Genomic DNA, 24952 nt, shown 5'->3' on the forward strand with positions numbered 1-24952 from the left:
TTCTCCCTACGTAGGTGGGTGTCAACAAAATATTTTCGCATTCGGAAGAGAAATTTGGTGATTTAAATTTCGTAAATGGATCTCGCCGCAAAGAAAACCGCCTTTGTTTCAGTGACTGCCACCCCAACTCGCGTATCATATCAGTGACACTCTCACCTCTATTGCGCGATAACACGAAACGAGCTGCCCTTCTTTGCACTTTTTCGATGTCCTCCGTCAATCCTACCTGGTAAGGATCTCATACCACGCAGCAGTATTCCAGCAGAAGACGGACAAGTGTAATGTAGGCTGTCTCTGTAATGGGTCTGTCTCATCTTCTAAGTGTTCTGCCAACAAAGTGCAGTGTTTGTTTCGCCTTCCCCACAACATTATCTATGTGGTCTTTCCAATTTAAGTTGCTCGTATTTGTAATTCCTAGGTATTTAGTCGAACTGACAGGCCTTAGATTTATGAGATTTATCGTATACCCAAAATTTATCGGATTTCTTTTAGTACTCATGTGGATGACCTCGCACTTTTCTTTGTTTAGTGCTAATTCCCACTTTCCGCACCATACAGAAATTCTCTCTAGATCATTTTGTAATTGGAATTGGTCGTCTGATGATTTTAACGTAACTGACAGGTATCAAATTCCAAATTCCCACCGATAGCCCAACTTGCAGCAGTAGGGAACAAGAAGCGTTGCTGTGATATGCCGGCGCTCGGAATCTAATGACGATCGCTACAATTTGTGTGGGATGCAATGTATCACAAAAATTAGGTAAATTTCTATCATAGACGCACAGCGTCAGATAAGTAAAACGCATGCAGTAACAGGTATGACAAAACGATAGATTGAAGGAGAGGTAGCAAATAGTACTGACTAGTGTTCATTGTGCTATCAACAATGTCAAAATAGATTACGAACGCACTGCACTGAAATTACATTAGCCGGCCTTTGTGGCCGAGCGGTTCTAGGCGCTTCAGTCTGGAACCGCGCGACCGCTACGTTCGCAGGTTCGAATCCTGCCTCAGGCATGGATGTGCGTGATGTCCTTAGATTAGTTAGGTTTAAGTAGTTCTAAGTTCTAGGGGCTGATGACCTCCGATGTTAAGTCCCATAGTGCTCAGAGCCATTTTTTGAAATTACGTTATTTTTTTAAGGACAGCAAATATTAGGAGAAGTTTGTCCCAAAGCAGAAAGATATTACAACTAGAACTATATGAAATGCTTTGAGTCTTTATAAAGGGAGAGCGCTTTCATTGCAGCTTACCTTTGTAGTCGATGCGTTGTGACGTCAGCGGCTGCTCGTTGGTGGTGGCGGCGTAATTAAAGTGCCTCAGACAGTTGTGAAACTGCAACGAATATCTCCTCTCGCTTCTAATATGTTTCTCCTCCTAGCAGTGGCGGGTCGTGAGTATACATTTTGGGTAATCACAAATTTTTAGACTCAGGTCAACCTGAATGTGTAAGATAGCATCTACTGCATAACAGTTAAGATTATGAACAAATTAATACAACTGCAGCCACTGTCAATAATAATAACAGTAATGCTAATTAATAATAAAAATAATAACAATATGCCTAACTTGTCTGACGAAAGAAAGATTCGCTTTTGCGAAATTTTGTTGTTTTGTACATAATTATGTAGAGCTTAGGCCAAGAACGAAATAATGTATAAGCTTTCACTACTCTCTGTCTCGTCAGGCAAATATTAATATTTCTAAAGTTTTACCACTCACTCAGTTTCTGAAGCGGATAAACGGCATAATTTCTTCTTATGAAATGTCCTGCCCTTCGGTATAATCCACACAATGGATAATATTAATACGCGTTATGCTGCACTGTAGGTACACATTAAATAGAGAAAACTATACAGTAATAAAACTGACGTTGCTTGTTCATAAATAAAATCATTGCGTCTGTTTTTCAATCGCGGGAATGTCTCGATCACCCCACTATTTATGTGTTTAGTATGATTCACAGAATTTCTCTCAATTGCAAGCGTTGCCTGTGCCGAAAGCCTGTTCTCTGACATTGTGTTTCGAGGAAAGGTGTTTATCCTTTTCATAGATGAAAAACAATGTTCAGGTTCATCTGTTGTTATAATTACCCTCATTAGCTCAGATAACTGCGGAAATGTATCTAGATCCAAGTTGTCGTCTTGTTGAAGCTGCAGCATTGCAATGGCGCCACCTGCGCGTTGAAAGTCTGCTATACACTTCCAGCTCCGTTCTCAGTTGCGCTTTCGATAACCATGGGTACGTTTCAACAGTAATGTCAAGATCTCTCTCTGGAAAATTTGTCGAACATAGAGAAAATGAGCTCACATCTAACAATTTTGATGCCTCAAAGTGGTTCGTGAACGAAAATCTTTCATTCATATGACTTATTATGGCGTCATAAACTTCCTTCGCATCTGCTACTTTATTTTCTGATTTTCTGAACTTGTTCTTCGTAAGATAACGAAATTTATTCAATGGCAGTATTTCTTATTCCTGTAATGACATCTTCAAACTAAAATAAATATTTCTACCGTTTATTGCTTCAAGATGACGATGCTGTAGCTTCCTGGAGAGTATGTCTGCATGTGGCATGATCCTATGAAAAAATTCTGTTACTTATAATCCGTCTTGACTGCAAAAATGTTCATTCACATGACCAGTTTCGGTCCCTCTAGAACCATCTTCATATCTGAAATGACAATGATACTAATTTACTATTTCACAATGCAAACCTATTTCATCCTATCCGATCAACATCAAATGTACCGGAACATACCTGCAATTTCGGTTACAGGAGTAACCCGTGCTCACGCAGCTACCTTCACATGCTGCGTCACATTAAATTGGTTCCCAAAATGCACGTCTTCTATATTAATTATAAAAATCTTACCGACAGGTGGCGTCTGGTACATTTGTTACATTACATATGCACATGCTGTTCAAATGGTTCAAATGGTCCTGAGCACTATGGGACTCAACATCTGAGGTCATCAGTCCCCTAGACTTAGAACTACTTAAACCTAGGGACATCACACACATCCATGGCCGAGGCAGGATTCGAACCTGCGACCGTAGCAGCACCGTGGTTCCGGACTGGAGCGCCTAGAACCGCTCGGCTACCGCGGCCGGCGCACATGCTGTATTAAGTAGATTTTTCTAATTTGCTTTTATCTCTAAAAATACTTAGTTAAAATCTGTAGTTGTCAGGGTTAAAATCTGTACTTGTGAAAATTAAAATACACGATAAAATTATAATTTTTGTACTTTCGAAAACAAAGGGCGATTTCTGTATCCATGGCGCTGGTGTAGACTTGTTTTCCTCCATGGTCTGCTTCCGTGGTTCTTCCTATTTCGGTGTTGTGCCGCGAGCCTTTCAGTCGTCTGATGTCCATCGCCATGGGTAAGAGGGCCCTGCAGGAGGGCCCCGTCAACGACGCCAGGCGCTGCACGCATCTCCCAGCTGTTTCACCGTGCACCATCTCTCATCCTTCGACTTGGACTTCTATACACAATGGTGATCATTTCAGTAAGTCGTCATAACTACTAAAATAGGTGTTATGATTGAACTCACTTTGCTCCCACTGATAATGGTGATGATGTCTCTGATAAGTGGAATGACTTCACTGATGATGTCACTGGTAAGTATGGTACGTTATTGACTCTGCCCCTGCGTGTAGGCTCCCCAGAGCAAAGGACAAAGTGAATGAAAGAGTTGGTAGACGTACAACTGCTACTGTAATATTTGTCAATGAGTCTGGTCATTCTAAGACAACTAACAACAATATATAATCTGGCAAGCAGCTACAATTTGTCAATCTCTAATTTCTGTGGAATAAGTTATATCTTAAATTAAAAGTTTTCTCATTAATATAACTTATTATTATTTTAAGCTAATAGCAATAAATATCTTTGATCCATGTTCAGATAACAGCTCATTTCGTTCTTTGAAAAATCAAAATACTATTTAACACGTTCCCCTTATCTTTTCTCAGTCGTAGCACTTCTCATAACTTAAATATTTTTTTATTTGTTATCAGTCCACTAAAACTTCCACAACAGGCACGTTGAAAAATAACGAAAAATAGTCTTTAGCACACGCCAGACTCTGCAACTTAGATATAACGAAATAAAAAACAAACGCTTTGTACAGTCAATGAAATTTTTCTCGGTTTGTGACCGCATTGTCAATATATATAAAACTACCTACGTTTCGGTCCCTGTTGCAAGCGACCTTCTTCAGGGTGTTTTTGTTTACTGCTGAATGGGAAAACATCGTTTCTTATATACCTACAGACATGGCTGTTATCTAATTATAATAGGCTGTTTAGGATGAAGGGGAGGGATGTTACAAGTCTTATGAACAGACAGATGGTGTAGCTAGGGGCTCCCCTCTCCCGCCTATTGCAGCAGACATCTTTATGGAAGCATTTGAAGAAACAGCTCTCCGGGCAGCACCATTACGGCCAGATTGCTGGCTTCGATATGTTGACGATACTTTCGTTATTTGGCCACATGGAGAGGAAGAGCTACGAAATTTGCACCAACTCCTCAACCAGTAGCACAGCAGAATCCAATTCACTATGGAGATAGAAAAGAATGGGGTGCTGTCTTTCCTCGGCGTGGAAGTTCACAGAAAGCCTGATGGTAAACTGGGCCACAGAGTATATAGGAAGCCAGCCGGTACTGACAGGTACCTGCATGCCTCCTTCCATCATCACTCTACGCAGAAGAAATCCGCCCTGCACACCTTAACCAAGAGGGCTCACAAGATCAGCGATAAGGAACATCTGAAGGGTGAACTACAAAGCGTCAAGTCCACTTTTTGTGCCAGTAGTTATGGAATGAAACGAATAGATAAAACTATGACGACAAAGAATGAAGGCAATAGAGTAGAGCAAAAGGAAGCACATAACATCGCCCTATTACCATATGTTCAAGGTGTCACTGAACAGGTGAGTAAAATTCTCCACCGAGCAGACATGAAGCCGGTTTTCCGAAGCAGCAACAGAATACAAGATGTTTTTCGCACAACGAAAGATGCAGTTGAGAAACAACATGCTGCTGTAGTTTACGAAATCAGATACGAATGTGGATTAGTGTGTGTAGGCGAGACGGGGCGGCCCATCAGCACAGGGATATCTGAACACGGACGACATATTCGACTAAGACAGCACACCAAGTCAGCAGTGGCAGAACATTAAGATGAGTACGACAAACAGATTGAGTTTGGTGAAGAGCGCGTCCTGGCGAAACAGCTCTTTGTTTCAGGAGGAAGATTAGAGAGGCAATAGAAACAGCCGAGCGGCCGGCCAACATGAACAGAAAAGATGGGTACGGACCTTTGACGTCTTGGCTACCAGCAATAACAGCACTATAGGACGATAGCTCACGTGAAGCAGCATGTACAGTCACGCGTGGGACCGCACCGGCCGCAGGTACATAGAGTACTGGTTCGCCTCAGCCGGCGCTAGAAAGCTGGAAAACAACGCCATGTCACAGCTGCCGCCTGGTTTTCCACTAGCCGATTTCCACCAATGACATGCAGTAATGCAAACACCAATCAAAACGTCGGGTTTCCACCAATGAAAAGAAATACTAAAAACACCAACGAAGAGTTCTAACATCCATCCCCTTCACTCTAAACAGCGTATCAGATTTAGATAACAGCCATCTGTAGATATATAACAAAAGAAGTTTTCTCATTCAGCTCCGTATATGCCTCCCGTCCACCACGCGGATCCTCTATGACCTGATTCCTTTCCCCCACCTGCTCCTTTTCCTCGAACATATCCGCATACTCTACACCTCCCGCCTCCTTTATCCCCCTCATCCCCTGGTTGCTCCTCTCCTCTCCAACCCCCGCCCTCTGCCACGCCTTCACTGATGTGTCCCCCCTACCCTCCACCTCTACACCCTTCAACTCCTTTCCCAAGGTGGCTTCCGTCGACTCCCCCTCCCAGAGATGCCCTCTCTCCCTCCATTTATCCCTCCTATCAACTCTGATCTTCACCTCCCCCTCCCTTCCTCTGTCCTTTTCTTGGGGTCTGCCCCCCTTCTCTCTCACAAGTCCTTTTGCATTCCCCTTCTTTGCCTTTCCCCACTCCCTCTCGCATCTGCCCTGCCCCCCTCCCCTTTATCAGTCCACTCCCTCCATCAGCTCCACCCCCCCACTTCGTTTATCTTCTCTTTCCCCCTTTTTTCCCCATTTGTCCAGGTTCCCCCCCTCCCCCCATCTGCCTTTGGCTGTGGTGTGACATCTTTGTGCCAACTTTTTAGTGCAGTGTTTGAAGTGAGTGCTCAGTGTTGTGCATCTTTTCCAAACTGTTGCGAACAGAAATCATTCTGAAACTTCCTGGCAGATTAAAACTGTGTGCTGGACCAAGACTCGAACCTGGGACCTTTGACCTTCGTGGGCAAGTGCTCTACCAACTGAACTACCAAAGCACGATTGTGGCTAAGCCATGTCTCTGCAATATCCTTTCGTTCAGGAGTGCTAGTTCTGCATGGTTCGCAGGAGAGCATCTGTAAAGTTTGGAAGGTAGGAGACGAGGTACTGCCGGATGTAAAGCTGTGAGGACAGGGCGTGAGTCGTGCTTGGGTAGCTCAGTTAGTAGAGGCAAAGGTCCCGAATTCGAGTCTCGGTCCGGCACACAATTTTAATCTGCCAGGAAGTTTCATATCAGCGCACACTCCGCTGCAGAGTGAAAATCTCATTCTAGAAATCATACTGTTGCTGGGTGCGATTTTTATATCTCTTGCTAACAGAAACCAGACTGTGGCTGTGTTTTCTCAATTGTCTGTCTACTATTTTGCCTGTCTGCTTCCTTTGCTTTACGTTTTACCTTCCACAATTTTCCACCATTTTACAAATTCAGTCACCGTTTTTATCGCCTGCTTTTATTGTTTATTATCTTTTTCTTCTGGTTTAAAAATTCTGTAGGCTGAAGAGCGGCTTACTAAGCTGCTGCCACCCCACCCCCTTTGGGGAGCATCGAAACTCCATAAAGAAAAAAAAACGCATTCATTAGTAAACAAAAACACCCTGAAGAAGATCGCTCGCAGTAGGGACCGAAACGTCGGTAGTTTTCTGTGTATTGATAATGCTGTCAGAAACCCAGAAAAATTTTATTCAATTTGACAATGGCTGCGGAAGCCTACGTTTATAATTACACACATTTTAGTTTTCCATTAACAAAATATTATTACAATAAAATCATAATTAATTATGCATCGTTCTTAGGATCTCGACTGTTGACTTTAACCTAAATATAGCACCAGATCGCTGCACAGCGTTCTCTAAATTTATAAATTACGCATTGCTCCATACGTCATGCAGGCGAAAAAGTTCTCGACGATACTAGACGGCTTTTGCATGACTACACAGGGCGGGGTCATTTGAAGCAGGCTTCATTCGAGAGCGTAACACTACAGTCAATACGTTTCTTACGTGTGGGGTAGTTACAGTGCTTAAATTAGAACATTAAGAGAAAGACGTTACGTATTTTCCCCAGGTACATATCGTCCTACACATCGAAATCCCCGTGGCACAGTAGTGCAGTATTTCGCAGCAGGGGAAAAGCAGACTGGTGCAGTCCACCTCCACTTTATCAATGGGCTGTACCATTTCCTTCTGTCCCCAGTTGTGACACGCTGCGCTACTGTTGCGCGGCTATTGCGATGTGTATCACGACTACAGGCATGTACCTGATAAAAATAAGGATGTCAGAGAGTATCTGTGGGTGGAAGTATGAAACGTTATCCAGATGCAGCGGCGTCTATCGTGGACTCCTACCGGAGCTGGACTTTCATTCGGCCTGGCTTTATATGCAGCGCACGCCAGCCTGCCCAGGGACAGCACCAATCCGCCTTCAATTTCGCGTTCGCCTTCCCTCCCCCTCTCAAATTCCCCCTCCCCCTCCCCCTCTTCCTCTCACCCTTCCGTGGAGTTCGCGTTCTTCCTTCTCTCGTCCCACTTCCTACCAGCCTGCCACACAATTTGTCACAAAAGTCCAACGTTCCTGATATGGGGTTCTGCGCGTATATTTCCTCGATAACAGACACTTTTTCCACGTATTAGATCTGACAGCCTATAGTAAAATAGTACATGTTAAAGCTATGCATCCATTCTGATGATCCACTGCAATGCCTTGTTTAAATATACGCAGTGACATTTCACATCAGCATACGAGGGGGGACCCAAAAGAAACCGGATTGTTGTCATAAAACGTTTATTGATGAACCTTGTTACAAAATTACTTCAGTCACCTTCAAAATACTCTCCATTACATGCGATGCACTTGTCAAGTCTCTTTTCCCACTGTTGGAAGCATGTTTGGAACTCTTCAAGTTTGATATTGTCCAGTGCCCTTTGCGAAGCTGTTTTTACCGCCTCCACATCGTCATAACCCTCCCCTTTTAGCGGTTTTTCTTTCGTGGAAATAGGAAAAAGTCGCACGGGGCTAGGTCCGGCGAATACGGAGCGTGGGGAACGACCGACCACCTCTGAGATGCGAAATAGTGGGTCACTCGTAAGGCCGTGTGTGCTGGAGAGTTGTCGTGATGCAGAAACCAGTCACCTGATCGCCATAGTTCCGGGCGTTTCCTACTCACATCCTCTCGCAGACGCTTTAAAACATCCAAGTAAAAGCGCTGGTGAACAGTCTGGCCAGGGGGTACGAATTCCTGATGCACAATTCCACGAACACGAAAAAAGACAATGATCATCGTCTTCACATTTGACACCACTTGCCTTGCCTTTTTTGGTCTGGGAGAGTAGGGAGTCCAGAACGAGCTTGGTCTTCAACACACATCTCGCCACGTTTAAAGCGCCCAAACCACTCGAAAACCTGTGTGCGGCTCATAGCGTCCTCCTGGAAAGCTTCCTGAAGCATTTGGTGTCCCTCTGTTGCAGTTTTTTTTTAAGCAGAAAACAAAATTTCACACACATTCTTTGTTCTTTTAAAGTTGCCATAACGACTTCGCAGAGGTAACCCGCCAACAGTCACAGAACACAATACCACACACGAACGTCTCTATTAACACCATCTAGCGAGAGAACCCTGCACTTACGTGTACGAGTGGCAGCGCCCTCGGAGTCCGGTTTCTTTTGGGTACCCCCTCGTATTTCTCTGACATCTCGATGGACCATTAAAGGAGCATGTCAGCTTTAATGGTGGGATTTCTCATAGTATCTTCCAAGTATCCTTCAGGAATACGCTACATATGTTCCATCTGTTCTTATGGTACTTTCTTGCAAGGTTTTATCCGTGAATCTCGGTCTCTTTCCACAGACTGCACTATTTCTTACGAAGTCTTCTGTGTTGTTCATTTCTTAGCGACTTTCTGTTCACTTCATTTTGACTTTAGTGCAACTGACTAATTTAAATATTTTTTGAGCTTGATCTCTATTTATTTCCATGGTAAATATGTATATAGAATTTCAGTTGTCATTTCTGCACGCTATGGGTGAACTCTAAAAGTGACGACACGTTCAAATTTCTGCTCTTGATAACTCTGTTTCATTGTGTGAGATTAAATACTTTTCCAAAAAATTCTGGACTTTGGCTTCTTGATTTATAAAATTTTAGTCATTCCAGTGCATATGGAACTGCTTCACAACATGCAATATCACCTTTATGTTACAACGATTCCGCGTCATTGTTTACCCCGTTTAAAATTTTTATGGATCTATTTAAATTGGCCTTAATCTTAATGGCAGTACAATATGTTCGAACATATTGTATTGAGGATATTTGTGATATGACGTATCTCATTTTTCCTTCTGTATTTGCTATATATTAGTTACTCGTACGACATTTAGACAAATGTCTTCGACATTAAGTGGTATAAAGCTTCTATAGCATATTTACCTTCTTGTAGGGCAGTTTCTGTAACGAAAGCAACACAATTCCATTCCGGAGACATCAATAAATTTCAGCAAAATTACTGTGGAATCTACGTCTCTTCGTGGTGAAACGTTGTAGGTAGATACAAAAAGCGTTTGTTCCATTGCCTCTCGTTTCCCAGCGAGGTAGAGCATTCGTAGGTCATTAGATTAAATTTGGGGACGACAGCGTTTCAGTTTCCCGTCCTGCCATCCGTATTTCCCTAAACCATTTAGGAGGAGAGAGCCGGGATGTTTGCGTCGAAGGGCTTCGGCAGGTTTAGATCGCTATCCTTCCCCAATCCGCCCTTGCACTCAGCCTGTAATGAGCGCGTTGCCGAAGGGAAGTTAAACCCTAATCCTTCTTATTCTCGTTTCGATGTATCACATAATGAAGTCAGTCGACTTACTGAGTACAGAGACGCACATGTAAAAACAAAAATATTGCTGGTGAGTGAAATGGAAAGCTTAGAAACAGGAAAACAACTGACAACGCGTTGACTATGCGTGCCTAACAATGCGCCGGACTCACGCACATAAGTAACAATCTATGGGCTTTATTCGTTAACAAAAACAAAATAACCCTCCACGTATCATTTGTTGTCGCAGGAAGTTCGTCGGCAATGTCCAGATACAATCTGTACGTGCTTAATTCTGGAATTTTGTTAACAGTTTTTAAAATTAGCAAGAGCTGTATAGTCTGCCATCTGTCGTTCGTTGTTCAGCTTCTATTTAATTTCACACAGTTTCAGTTAGAGATAGGTCAGAGCTTATGACTCATAAGTTGGTACGTTGAATGCTTTTACGAACTACATGCAGTACATAGACACAACTGACTCGTGTCGGCGACTCTTGCTCCATCCTACGCCGAAGTATTGCTCATGAAAAATAAAACGCAAACGTGTGTGATTTTCGTGGTGTTACACTCAACAGAGTCCCTAGAATAACTGCACGTGGGTTATTACCCAAAGCCTGTTCTCACCTTAACGGTCTTATGTTTCTCCGTAATATGGTTAACATGTGTCCACCTCTTTCTGCATCGACATGCTCGCACTCCGAGATTCATCACTGGAACACGCACTACGATTGGCAGTAGAACACACAGGTTCTGGCACCATTCAGCGACTTTTTGCTGTGCATATGCTTGGCTCCGTGATCTAGTGTCCAAGGTAGCCGGTGTTACATAGTTACGGAACTATGCAGCGACTTTTTTTAAAAATTTTTTTACTCTTTTCGTGCGTCAATATAGCTACTCCAAACTTACAGTGCGTCCTGTCCTTTGAAGGCATCAATCTATCGTTGTTACAGCTTCTTAGAGATTTAAAACAAATTTCAGTGACCTGATGAATAACACATAAATAAATACAGTGGCGTCTTAAGTTAACAGATTTCTAATTAATCAAAATAAACACCTACACACACACACACACACACACACACACACACACACACACGCACACACTTAACTGCTACCACACATAATAAATCAATAAAACAATTAAAGAATGTGGACAACCTTACAAGGCCGGCCGGTGTGGCCGAGCGGTTCTAGGCGCTTCAGTCTGCAACCGTGCAACCGCTACGGTCGCGGGTTCGAAACCTGCTTCGGGCATGGATGTGTGTGATGTCCTTAGTTAGGTTTAAGTAGTTCTAAGTCCTGGGCGACTGATGACCTCAGATGTTAAGTCCCATAGTGCTCAGAGCAATTTTAACCATTTCAACCAACCTTATAAGGAAAAAATTATATACATATGGAAATTATGCATTTGTAATCGATACGTTATCTTTACGTAATAATATGAGGCTACGATGAGCCGTCTAGCTTCAAAAGCTCTGTATATTATTTCGCTGACGCACTCACACAGTCCTGTGCGTGCAAATATTTTAAAGCTCGGCTTTTTACCTTCTTGTTTCTTGTGAATCCTCGTAATGTCCATTATGACGCCACTCCTTTCAATACTTGTTCCTGTGTTAGCCGTAATGGAGGCGAATCGGACATTAATGTTGTTAATATATCTTGGTTTAGAACTGACTTAGATTGAAATATTCGACGATTAACAGTTGTGCATTTCATACCGCATATATTTCATGTAAACTACACAACATACGGTTCCATTTTTCCCTTAGAAATCAAGGGATTTGAACAGCTCCCAAGGGAAGAGACTATCTTGAAAAGGAAACAAGGAAGATTGTAAAAATTCACTTTTACTTTTCCAGTAGAGATCTCTGACATTTTCAATGATTACACCGTGTTCATTACACAAAATTGCAGTATGTTTCTGTAATAAATAAGCCCATCTTCTTAGAAACCTTTAGAACGACTTTTTCGCAAAAATTTTATCACTTAATAAGTAGCTTCAAATTGTTCAAATGGCTCTGAGCACTATGGGACTCAACTGCTGAGGTCCCCTAGAACTTAGAACTAGTTAAACCTAACTAACTTAAGGACATCACAAACATCCATGCCTGAGGCAGGATTCGAACCTGCGACCGTAGCGGTCTTGCGGTTCCAGACTGCAGCGCCTTTAACCACTTCGGCCGGCCAATAAGTAGCTTCTCAAATTTAATTCCAAGTAGTAACACGATTACACAAACAATTTACAAGTGTCTATATCCCTTGTAGTCACAAGTGTTAACACATTCGAAAGAAGTTCTTAATTTATGTGGACCAGCTTCGTAAGTAGCCATTCTGATTGTCTTTTCTATAGAGCCAAAGTACATGTTCTTGACATCTTGGGGTCTCCCCACATACGGAATGTGACGATGTTATGATGTGGAATCTATGGAGGTGTTGACGATAGCGTCAGCTGTTGAATTTCGACCTGGCACTCATCTTTACAGCGTGTCTCTCGTTCCCTGTACCAACAGAGCTGCCTTTCAGCGCCCTTTTTTTCAACATACTATTGGGCCTTCGGTAATGAAACGTCCCCTTTGAACAATTGAACATGACTGTGTTTAAACAGACACACAATATTTTTAGCGCAACGCAATCTGACTTTCAAAAATCCCTACAAAAGAATGGGCCTGACCAACATTAACCTATACCTTTCACAAATCACTTACCTCACCAAAAATCTTCGTTATTCGAACTACTGCAATACAGCGAACGCCACTACTGCCAGCTAAATAAAAGACTCAAACTACTGAAGGCACTAACTACTAATAAGCGTAGTTAGCAAATGAAAGATTTTGACAGAGAACAAACAATGTATTTACCTCAATAGTGTTCAAAAGTCATAATGTATATAGCAGTTCATGACATACAGTCTTACAAATTTCAAAACTCCGCCATCTCTCTCCCCACATCCACCACTGCTGGCGGCTCACCTCCAGCTGCGCAACGCTACGCGCTGTTCGCATCCAGCTGCCCAACACTAAAATGGCAGACAACAATGCGAACTAGCCACAGACTGCACACATCACAGCCAGTGATTTTCATACAGAGCGCTACGTAGCGTTACCAATAAGAAAACCTAAACAGCCTACTACTTACAGTAAGTGCGGATGAGTTTGTTAGTACCAGATGCCCTTGTCCAGATCTTTGCTCTCCTATGCCTTGTTCCATGACTGATGACCTCAGTAGTTAAGTCCCATAGTGCTCAGAGCCATTTGAGCCTTGTTCCATTCGCTTTTGGCCATGTTTCTAACTACAGCAATAAGATAGTCCTTTGGAATGTATCGTTCTTGTTTGTCATTCATCCTTGCGTCCTTATCCAGTTGTTCAGTTTTATCACTCCCCAAAATTCCCTCATACTATATACACACAAACAAAAAAATGATACCTCCATACCTGTTTTGTGCAGGTTTGATACAGCAGTAGCTTTTCGCCTTTTCGCTATGATAGGTGACAACTCGCTTTGTCATTTATGAACTTCCAGCATGCTGGAATAGCTGTGGATCAGCAACTTCTGTTGATCAGTACAAAGAAAAAACCAGTACCAAGTTGCAAATTTCCCTTTTTTTGTTCACTCAATTACTAGTTTCGACCAGTGACTCATCTTAGATCATCGTAGCATAGTCACAAACGGTATTTCCGAAAATGCAAAAACGATATCAAAAACGTGCTAACGAAGAACTATAGCGCACACAAAGATATCTCCAAAGAGTCGTGGAGGCAATATGTAAATCGGTCATTTACATCATTTGCACAATACTTTTCTAAAACATGCTTTTTGTGAGAAATTACAGAAAATACCTTCAAATAGCTGCTGTTTTAGTCTTATTTATTGAGAATATGTAGCTGAAAGGTGGACCTAGACGATCATGCTGAAATTAGTGTCTTACGGCCATTTTTCAGGCCAACGCCAAATCTGATTGAGTAACAAAAAGCCACGTAAGGTCACAGACGTTCGGTTTAGAGTCACTTGACAAGTTGCAAATAATTTTGCACTCTCTTACGAATAAAAATGAAAAAAAGAAGCTGCACACTGGCGCTACATACGGAGAGTACTGTGTGGCAGTTGCACACACGTGTCTGACAACGTCCTTCTGTAAGCATTCACTGTGTTAAAGAAACTATGCGTGGGAAACTCTAACGTCATGTCCAGCATGTCTTTAAAAGTTTCTAAAGGCGTAAAAACTGACTGTCTTTATCGAAGGCTTGTACCATCAAACGGATCAATAATAAAATGAAATGAAGTTTCATTTTTTAATACTTGTCTAATATCAGGAAAGTCTGAGATCAGAGACACTTATTTTTTACGTTTTTATTGTCTTGAGGTCTGCCCTCTGAACAACTACAGCCGTCTGTGGGAGTGTCATACACAGAATTGGTAACAACTTTATATTCCCGTGTTTCTGGTCACATCGTGAATTAGCTTACATTATGAAATAGCAAAGAAACCAAATGCAAAGAGAAATTGAAGGGAACAACTGAAGGAAGGTTTGATAACCAATCGAATGACAACCATCTAAATATTGATACTGTAGCGCTCAGTGGGATATTCTGTAACACGTGCCAGCCAGCTACAGCTGTGTAAGCAATCTACTGCAATGCTAGTTACTTGTTACCAACTACTTAAAAAAGCATACGACAACATAACTGCAGTTTATGTCTGACACACATACACTATGTAGGCGTCTTTGTATCAGCATGCGACGTACCCACCCGGCTACCATTGTTTAGTAAACCTCGAATACCGACACTCGTACCATTGCTGCAGCGTCAATAGCAGAAAGAGACGCAATATGCAAACTATTTCATCGATAGATCGTGTTGGCTGTCACGTCTCCTAGTATTCAAAGCTAGGCTAAGGGTGGAACGTACCCCTCGTCCACTTTCACAACTTCCGTAGTGTCGCGAGGGATATCACCCCGACCGCTGGCAGGACCCAAGAACTCATAATGACGCCTCGCAAATTACGGCGCGTATTGCTCTGAGTACGAGTTTCCAGAAAGTAAATAACATTTTGGAAAAGAAACTCATGAAATATTTTATTTTTCAAACCAGAATTTATTGTGACAGGAAAGAGGATTTCTTATTTTTTTTTTTTTTTTTTTTACTTAGTTGCCACCACTGTTCAGACATTGGCTGTAACGGGAAACCAACGTAGCTGTGCCCTCTTCATACAAGGATTCCGCCAATGACGGCAGCCATTGATGAACACCGTTTTTTCCGTCAACATTGCTGTCACAGCGCCTTCTTCTAAAATCATGCTTCAGGAAGAAGTAGTGGTCAGACGATGCGAGATCGTGACAGTAATGCGGATGATCGAACTGCTCCCAATCGAACTGATGAATAAGGTTTTGAGTGATACCAGCAGAATGCGGACGTTGTGAGGTAACACAATGCCTTGACTGATCATTCCATGCAATTTGTTTTGAACTGCGTGCCGAAGTTGTCCCAGAACACAGTGCACATAATTCGTTGTGCTAATAACGTTATTTTGTTTTTTTGGTTTTTTGGGGGATCGTATTGAAGAATGGAGAATGACAAACGCCGAAGACGTAAATTCCTCCAGGCTCAGCCACGTCCTCTACCTTCCATCAGCTGTAATGTCTGTGGTCGCCTGTTCCACGCTAGGATTGGATTGCTAAGCCATCAACGACAGTTCCACGCCTGAGCCGTGACAAAGGAAATCTCAGGAGAGAAATGAAAACACGGATACGAGTATCAGCCGATGACGACGACGACAACGACGACGACTGGGGATCGTATCAACTGTTGATTTTGGCGTGGCGTGACGAACGCAAGTTTCATCGCAGATCACAATTCTGTTTAAAAATTCGTCTCCCTCATCATTATATCACATAAAAAATGTCAAAGCAACTCGCTTCGTTTTCTGGACACGTATAAGAATCTTCGGAACCCAACGCCAAAATTAAAGCGATTTGTGACAGTCTTATGAAAATGAGTTTTTGAAATTTGTAGAAACTCATCACAAAGCTTTCTCGTTGTGAACCGTATATTTTTACGTATTTTCTCGTCCACTTTCTCAACCAAACCATCATTAACAATAGAAGGCCGTCCACTACGTGCTTCGTCGTGAACATCGGTTCGTCCATCACTGAATAGATTCACCCACTCTCTCGCCATTCCATGAGTTATTACATTTTTACCACAAATCTCTACAAGTTGATCATGAATTTCAACTGTCTGAACGTTCTTTGCGTTCAAATATAGTCGGCGTGCTCAGAGATTGTCTTAACCGTTTTGAACGATCCAGTTGTAATGGTTGCAATGAAAAGATAAATAACCAGAGAGAAAAGTGCGATTGCGCGGAACTGCGACCTTAGTGTTGCAACGTCAGTAGAACGAATTGTTACTTACTTTCCGGACACGCCTCGTAAATTAATGGTCTCCTTAATGTGTACCCAATTATTAATGGTACATCTGATCATGGTGCAAAATTAATGGAAATAAGTAACGCAACACGTCGCAGCTCTGAGGCAGATCATGCCAAGCAGTGAGGCCTATTAATGAGAACAGGTTGTAGTGTTTCACGAGTAAGTTAAAAGAGGTGGTATGATGGGATGAGTCGTCTGTAGACAAAGATGCTAATGTGAATTCCGATTTACTCCGTTGTAAATTTGTGTCAGTATCTGAAAGCAGCTTCCCTAAAGAGTTATCCAGAGAGTTCACTAAAAAGGAAAAAGAAGTCAGCCATGAATAACTAAAGGAAAAAAATGCTGCAATATTTTAAAGATAGTCGTTAACCGCCTGGATAGTAGAGCGTGTTAAAGGGCTACTTGAGGGATGTGCAGATGTTCTGGCACGTGATCGAATGCGCCTTGCGGATTAAAGATGATGGTCGGCCTGAATTTCATTTTTAGGGGGTTTCCCACACGTCACTAGGTGAATACCGGACTGAAGCAAAGCCCCGCCTCAGTTACATTATTCGCAAACATTTAGAACACTTTCGTCCACTTTCACGTGACTTGCACTGCACGCAGACAAGTGGGCTGCACATTAGGACTCCTCATACACTCCTGGAAATTGAAATAAGAACACCGTGAATTCATTGTCCCAGGAAGGGGAAACTTTATTGACACATTCCTGGGGTCAGATACATCACATGATCACACTGACAGAACCACAGGCACATAGACACAGGCAACAGAGCATGCACAATGTCGGCACTAGTACAGTGTATATCCACCTTTCGCAGCAATGCAGGCTGCTATTCTCCCATGGAGACGATCGTAGAGATGCTGGATGTAGTCCTGTGGAACGGCTTGCCATGCCATTTCCACCTGGCGCCTCAGTTGGACCAGCGTTCGTGCTGGACGTGCAGACCGCGTGAGACGACGCTTCATCCAGTCCCAAACATGCTCAATGGGGGACAGATCCGGAGATCTTGCTGGCCAGGGTAGTTGACGTACACCTTCTAGAGCACGTTGGGTGGCACGGGATACATGCGGACGTGCATTGTCCTGTTGGAACAGCAAGTTCCCTTGCCGGTCTAGGAATGGTAGAACGATGGGTTGATGGGTTCGATGACGGTTTGGATGTACCGTGCACTATTCAGTGTCCCCTCGACGATCACCAGTGGTGTACGGCCAGTGTAGGAGATCGCTCCCCACACCATGATGCCGGGTGTTGGCCCTGTGTGCCTCGGTCGTATGCAGCCCTGATTGTGGCGCTCACCTGCACGGCGCCAAACACGCGTACGACCATCATTGGCACCAAGGCAGAAGCGACTCTCATCGCTGAAGACGACACGTCTCCATTCGTCCCTCCATTCACGCCTGTCGCGACACCACTGGAGGCGGGCTGCACGATGTTGGGGCGTGAGCGGAAGACGGCCTAACGGTGTGCGGGACCGTAGCCCAGCTTCATGGAGACGGTTGCGAATGGTCCTCGCCGATACCCCAGGAGCAACAGTGTCCCTAATTTGCTGGGAAGTGGCGGTGCGGTCCCCTACGGCACTGCGTAGGATCCTACGGTCTTGGCGGGCATCCGTGCGTCGCTGCGGTCCGGTCCCAGGTCGACGGGCACGTGCACCTTCCGCCGACCACTGGCGACAACATCGATGTACTGTGGAGACCTCACGCCCCACGTGTTGAGCAATTCGGCGGTACGTCCACCCGGCCTCCCGCATGCCCACTAAACGCCCTCGCTCAAAGTCCGTCAACTGCACATACGGTTCACGTCCACGCTGTCGCGGCATGCTACCAGTGTTAAAGACTGCGATGGAGCTCCGTATGCCACGGCAAACTGGCTGACACTGACGGCGGCGGTGCACAAATGCTGCGCAGCTAGCGCCATTCGACGGCCAACACCGCGGTTCCTGGTGTGTCCGCTGTGCCGTGCGTGTGATCATTGCTTGTACAGCCCTCTCGCAGTGTCCGGAGCAAGTATGGTGGGTCTGACACACCGGTGTGAATGTGTTCTTTTTTCCATTTCCAGGAGTGTAGAAGCATCACAAAGTAGACGTCGGCAGCAGTGATCTGAAAATGGCGTACATGTCTTCTCCATGAGTTAGAGTAACCGCCGCGCATGCTCGGAACTGCGATCTTAGCGCTGCCACGAATAGAAATATAAACGGAACTTACTTTGTGGACGACCGTCGTATCATAAAAACGATACATCGATATTTAAAAAAAAATCATCATCGGTTCTCAACATAACGAAAAAAAGGATCTATATATCGGCTGAAAAAATATCAACGTCCCTACGTATAAAAATATCGGCTGCACATTGTAAATATACTGCTGGTTTTAGAGCTGCATATTTAAGGATTTATTATTAGATATTCTCTAAATCAACAAGCTAGCAGCCTGCCTATCCTCTTTAGAGCAAGGAATGGAAGAAATCCGATGCACGCTCAATCTTGGCTGTAACCACTTTGGTAACAATGTTAATTGCACGTAAGTGGCACTATAGAAGGGGTCTAGTGGGTCTTTTGTTCGGTTCCGTTACATGTAGTATTTGACTTCCATTTTCTTTTTTCTTTTTTTTTTTTTTAATTTCCGCAAATGCCTGTCACATACCAGCTGTAACGTCAAAACTGCATGGTTAAGCTAAGCGTTGCAGATTCTGTTCGTAGCACCGAGCCCCAATTACGATAGCATTTCCCAAGTCTCCACCTACCGCAGAGACCAATCTTGTCATTTAAATTTTTGTTCATCATTTTCAGCAACTGTTTCTGAAGAATGTCGAGGTGAAGACATAGCACACTAGGTGCGTTAAAAATTGTTTTGGAACGCAACTGGTTTGCTGCTTCCTCACATCGGAAATATTGTTATCCACTTCACCCCACCACCCCCCACTGCAGTATGAGCTCTTCTTTAGTGGAACATATAATTCCTTCACTCAGTCAAAGAGTAAGACTCCTTCATATAGTGAAAGTAAAATTATGTCCTACACCAACTTCAAAAGAGCAACTTCAAGTATTTTCCGAAAATTATGAAAGGAATGCAATATAAAATAAAAATATCGGCACTCGATACTGCCGATTTGATATCGATGTACCGGTGGATATATATTGACATTTTTGGAAGAAATTTCGATACATCTATATTTTATGAATGCACAATATGTTCATCCCCCCCCCCCAAAAAAAAAGAAAAATATATAATATAATTACTGTGACAAACCCAAAGTTAGGGGACCTATCATCAATAGCTCCCAGAACTTTCTCTCATTTGACGCTTCTTCCATATCTGTCAGTAATTTTTAAACACGTAAGAAATTCCACGTGACACTGCACATCAAATAGTAGGTTCCATTATGACTTCCTGTGTACGTCACTCCATGGGTCTTGAAAGGCAACAGTACACCATCTCCAACAGGACCACACCCTGTTCAAACCAACTTTTGCGTTGATAGAGTTGTCTTAATGACCATGATAGTAAAATTAAATATGTATTCATTCTTCTACAGGCTACCATACGGTTGATTAACCCTACCTCATCATGGAAGGAACGTAAAACACACAGAACTTAACGGACGACATACAAAGGACTGGGTTGATAAATTACATGTTAATATTCTAGCAGACGCAAAGAAAAGCACTTTTGTACGGAACCACACAAAACAATAAATAATACAACTGGAATCAGAGATAACTGTAACTATTGAAAATAGCGATGGCCCCTCTTATTGACGCGTTTAAGGCATATTTACACTGAGTCAGTCCAAAGTGGACTACCCGCTTTTCTGTCAGAGTCGCTTTTTTTGTGCTCCGACAGGAGCATTTTTCAGTCGGTTCCCTTCTTTTCCTTGTTTTAACACAGTGTGCTGCTGATATAACACAAATTCTATAGGTGAGTACAGTTGTCACAGTTAATATACCTACATAAACATACATTTACATACTTTGAGGTATACAAACGACAAATAAGTCCGCATAATACAAGGCTAATACAAAATTGTCTCCCAGCCCGGTGCCAGATCACTTTACACTAGTTTACTTAAAAATTTACAACATTTTTACATCTACAACATATTCGCCATCCTTCAAATGGTGTGTTTAAGCTACACCTAGACTATACTAAAAATATGACGTTTGATTTGCAAGTACAAAGAATTTCATATTATAAAATTTATTATTGTGATGTGTTTACTCTGCCAGGCCGCACCTTCGAATAATTTCCAAGTGAAGACGGCCTGTATAGGTTGGAAGTGCCCACTATACAGAGACAGCGTCTCATAAAGCTTATTGGTAACAAAATAGCGACTAAAAACATAATTTGGTGACCTCAGAACTCTTGTGAAGACTCCAGAACGTTTCCAATGTATTCACTACGTAAGTTAAAACTACATTTACGCCTCATGGCGGATTTTACGCGCATATTTTACGTGCATACCTCTGGATTTCGTTAACTGATAATGATATCAAAAAAGTTTCAGGGTTATCCGAGAATATGACCTGAAGTACATATAGTATAGATGTCGACGATACACCTTGAACAGAAATTATAAAATGGCCGTCTCCACAGCTGGTACTTTTGGTACCCAAGGATCATGGTTTTTTGGGTTATCTCCATTAAGGATATAGATTTTCGAAAACTGGAACTTGGCGTCTCTGTATAAATGCCTATACAGTACACAATTATAATTTTAGCCACTTTCTGTGATTAGTTATTTAGATAATTGCGACCCTTCGTGCAAAAGCAACGGAAAACAGAGTGCAGACACAGTTATCTCTGATTCCAGTTGTATTATTTATTGTTTTGTGTGGTTCCGTTCAAAAGTGCTTTTCTTTGCTTCTGCTAGAATATTAACATGTAATTTATCAACCCAGTCCTTTGTATGTTTTGCGGTTTGGTGCCATTCACGTTTGAACCTCTGGATCTCGGTAACGGATAATGATATCGAAAAATTTTTCGAAAATCCCCAAAAACATCTGCTTTAGGTAAAGATTACGATGATTTGCCATGAACAGAAATTACAAAAGTGTCCATTCACACAACTGGTCGTTTTTGCAGCCAAAACTCATGATTTTTTGAGATTTTTCAGGAACCGCCCATGAGCAAATGGTGCTTTCATGAACTAAGGCCCATCCTAGACCGCACATAATGCGAAAGAACCAACCTATTTGCTCAATTTGCCGCAGCTGGAGGAAATGTAGACCCAGTACCGTAGCATAGCCACAGTACACTCATACTTCCGATAGGTACAGAAATTGTCGCTAAGCCAGGCGCTTTTCAAAACACATGAGCCCTTATCTGCGTGATCATGTGGTATCCTAGATACAACCCTCTGAAAAATTTCATTTTCACGCAACTGGGTTTCCCATCATGCAGATTATGCCATTAATGCAACAGGAAGTAAATCAATCTGACATACTACAAATTATTAGATTGTATCTTAGATTTATATAGGAAGATTTAAAGGCCGTCTTAATGGGAATGATCTCATGAGCGTAGAATATCAACTGAGAGTAAATGGAAGTAAAAGATTAGTTAGCGGTAGAAGTGACATTAGTGATAAACTTAACATCAAAATTGGGGACCACACATTAAAAGAAGTACTCAAAGCAAAATAGCATACGAGGGACAAAGCAAAGAGGACATAAAAAAATACCACGGGCAAAGATGGAACTTCTGACTAAAAGCATGATACTAGTTGATGTGTTGGCAAATGTGCCAACACCTTGTAGATATAGGAGGCCGAAATGCACGCTATCTAACGCAGACGGGCGTGAATTCTGGAACAGGATAAGTAGTGAATTCTAATAAGAAAAGTATGCAGCTCGTCGAATACTTATCTTTATTCCATCCTTGTGGTACATCGCTCTTGATAATACAAATAAGACTATCTTCAGATACGGTTAATGGCGCCTTGCTAGGTCGTAGCCATGGACTTAGCTGAAGGCTATTCTAACTGTCTCTCGGCAAATGAGAGAAAGGCTTCGTCAGTGTAGTCGCTAGCAAAGTCGTCGTACAACTGGGGCGAGTGCTATATCGTATCTCGAGACCTGCCTTGTGGTGGCGCTCGGTCTGCGATCACACAGTGGCGACACGCGGGTCCGACATGTACTAAATGGACCGCGGCCGATTTAAGCTACCACCTAGCAAGTGTGGTGTCTGGCGGTGACACCACATTCCTCCCCCGCAAATCGGCGAACGGTCGTGTTATAAGGCTTCCGCCCGCCGTGGGGAGGACGCCATGTTGACGTAATACCTGAAATAATGTTCGTAGGTGTGCTAAATGCTCGTCTGCCGTCTTTCCGGAGATCACAATATCGTCCAGATAGTTTGCAGCAGTAGGGACCGACGCACAAATAGTTTGTAAATATTGCTGAAACAATGCAGGGGCGGATGCACACCCGAATGGCAGTCTTTTGAATCGGTACAAACCAAGATGCGTGTTAACCACCAAGACGCGCTAGGATTCGGCGTCCACTGGGATTTGCAAGTACGCATCTGCTAGGTCCAACTTCGAAAAGTATTTACCTGGGCACAGTTTATCAAAAAGATCTTCCGGGCGGGGTAAAGGAAAAGTTGCAATCACGAGTTGTGGATTCACAGTTGCCTTGAAGTCCATACAAAGTCTCAGTTTTCCGGAAGGTTTTGGCAAAATTACTAAGGGTGAGGCCCAGAGAGAAGCTTGCACACGTTCAATTACACCTTGTGATTCTAAATCATTCAATGTTCTTGCGACCTCATCACGCAATACGTGGGGAACATTGCGCGCTCGGAAAAATTTCGGTTGCGCGTTTACTTTCAGTTCCAAATGTGCTTCATAGTTCTTAGCGCAACCAAGGCCCGGTGCAAAAATGTCTGCAAATTCTTCACACAAACGAGAAACACTGTCCGAAGGCACAGTCTGATTCACTGATAGGACCTGATTTACAATAGACATGTTAAACAACTGAAATAAACCTGAACCAAACAAGTTCACTGCAGTAGAAGAACGAAGAACGTAAAATGACACAAGTTTTGTTTGTTCCGTGTATGTTGCAAGAAGGGTGCACTGTCCTAACACAGGAATTGTCTGTCCTGAATATGTAGTGAGCTTAACAGTTGCGGCACGCAATGGAGGTTTGCCCAGTTGTTTGTACGTATCGTGATTGAGCAATGAAACTGCAGCTCCGGTATCGAGCTGGAATGGTATGACCATGCCAGTAAAGTTCAAATCTACAAAAAGTTTATTGTCCTGCTGACGACAAGAGCGACTGTTTTGTGCAATTTGAACAGACACTGGTACAGAATCACTTGCTAATTGACGTGACTTCCGGCGACGTCGACGCACACTTTTTGTGGGATGAACACAGTCACTGTTAGAGAAAGTGGCACTGGACGAAGCGGAATTAACTACATGAATGTCCATGGGCGAAGGTTCACGAGCCTGAGTGTCCTTGGTTCGATTCCGGCGCGAAGCAAAGGGCCTGGAATGATTGTGATTGTCTGATCTGAGCTTTTCTGGCAAACACTTTGAACATGTCCTTTCTTATTACAGAAAAAGCAAATTGCTTGGCGTGACAGGCAATTTTCACGCGAATGTCTAGTAGCACACCGCGGGAATGATTTCACTGCATTTGTATGCCGGCGCGGCACACCTGGTTTAGAGCGTGGCGGCAGCTGCGCAGACGTGCGCGAGGGCAGCTTACCGGGCCGCGCAGCGCGCCCGACGGGCCGGTTAATGTTGCACACTGCTGGCGAAGTTTCAAAAGATTCCTGAGCACAGTCAAGTGTGTCTTGTCTATCCAATATGTCTATCACTTGCTGAAGGGAGGGATTAACTACTTTCAAAATCTGTTCCCGTATGCGAACATCAGAAATGTTCTGTGCAATTGCATCGCGTACCATAGTATCTGAATAAGGAAGGCCACAGTCACATTCAAACGCACAATCCCTAGTAAGGCCTTGCAAAGTTGCAACCCACTCCCTATTAGTTTGACCGGCCGTACGTTTTGTACGAAAGAAAGTATACCTTTTTGCAACTACATTAACTGTTTCTTTGAAATAGGCGTCCAATGCCGACAAAATTTCCTCGTAGGACAGAGTTGCTACGTCGCGGCGGGGAAATAATTTCACTATCACATGGTAGGTGGACACACCTACACACGAAAGCAAAAACGGCTGCCGCTCATTACCTTGAATTCTGTAGGCGGCGAGATGGAATCCAAATTGGCGTGACCACTCAGTCCAGGTCTCGTGCTGTGCATCAAAATTGCGAAACTGCGGTGCAACTGC

The sequence above is a fragment of the Schistocerca americana genome, chromosome 2 (assembly GCF_021461395.2).
Source record: "Schistocerca americana isolate TAMUIC-IGC-003095 chromosome 2, iqSchAmer2.1, whole genome shotgun sequence".
Lineage (NCBI taxonomy): Eukaryota > Metazoa > Arthropoda > Insecta > Orthoptera > Acrididae > Schistocerca > Schistocerca americana.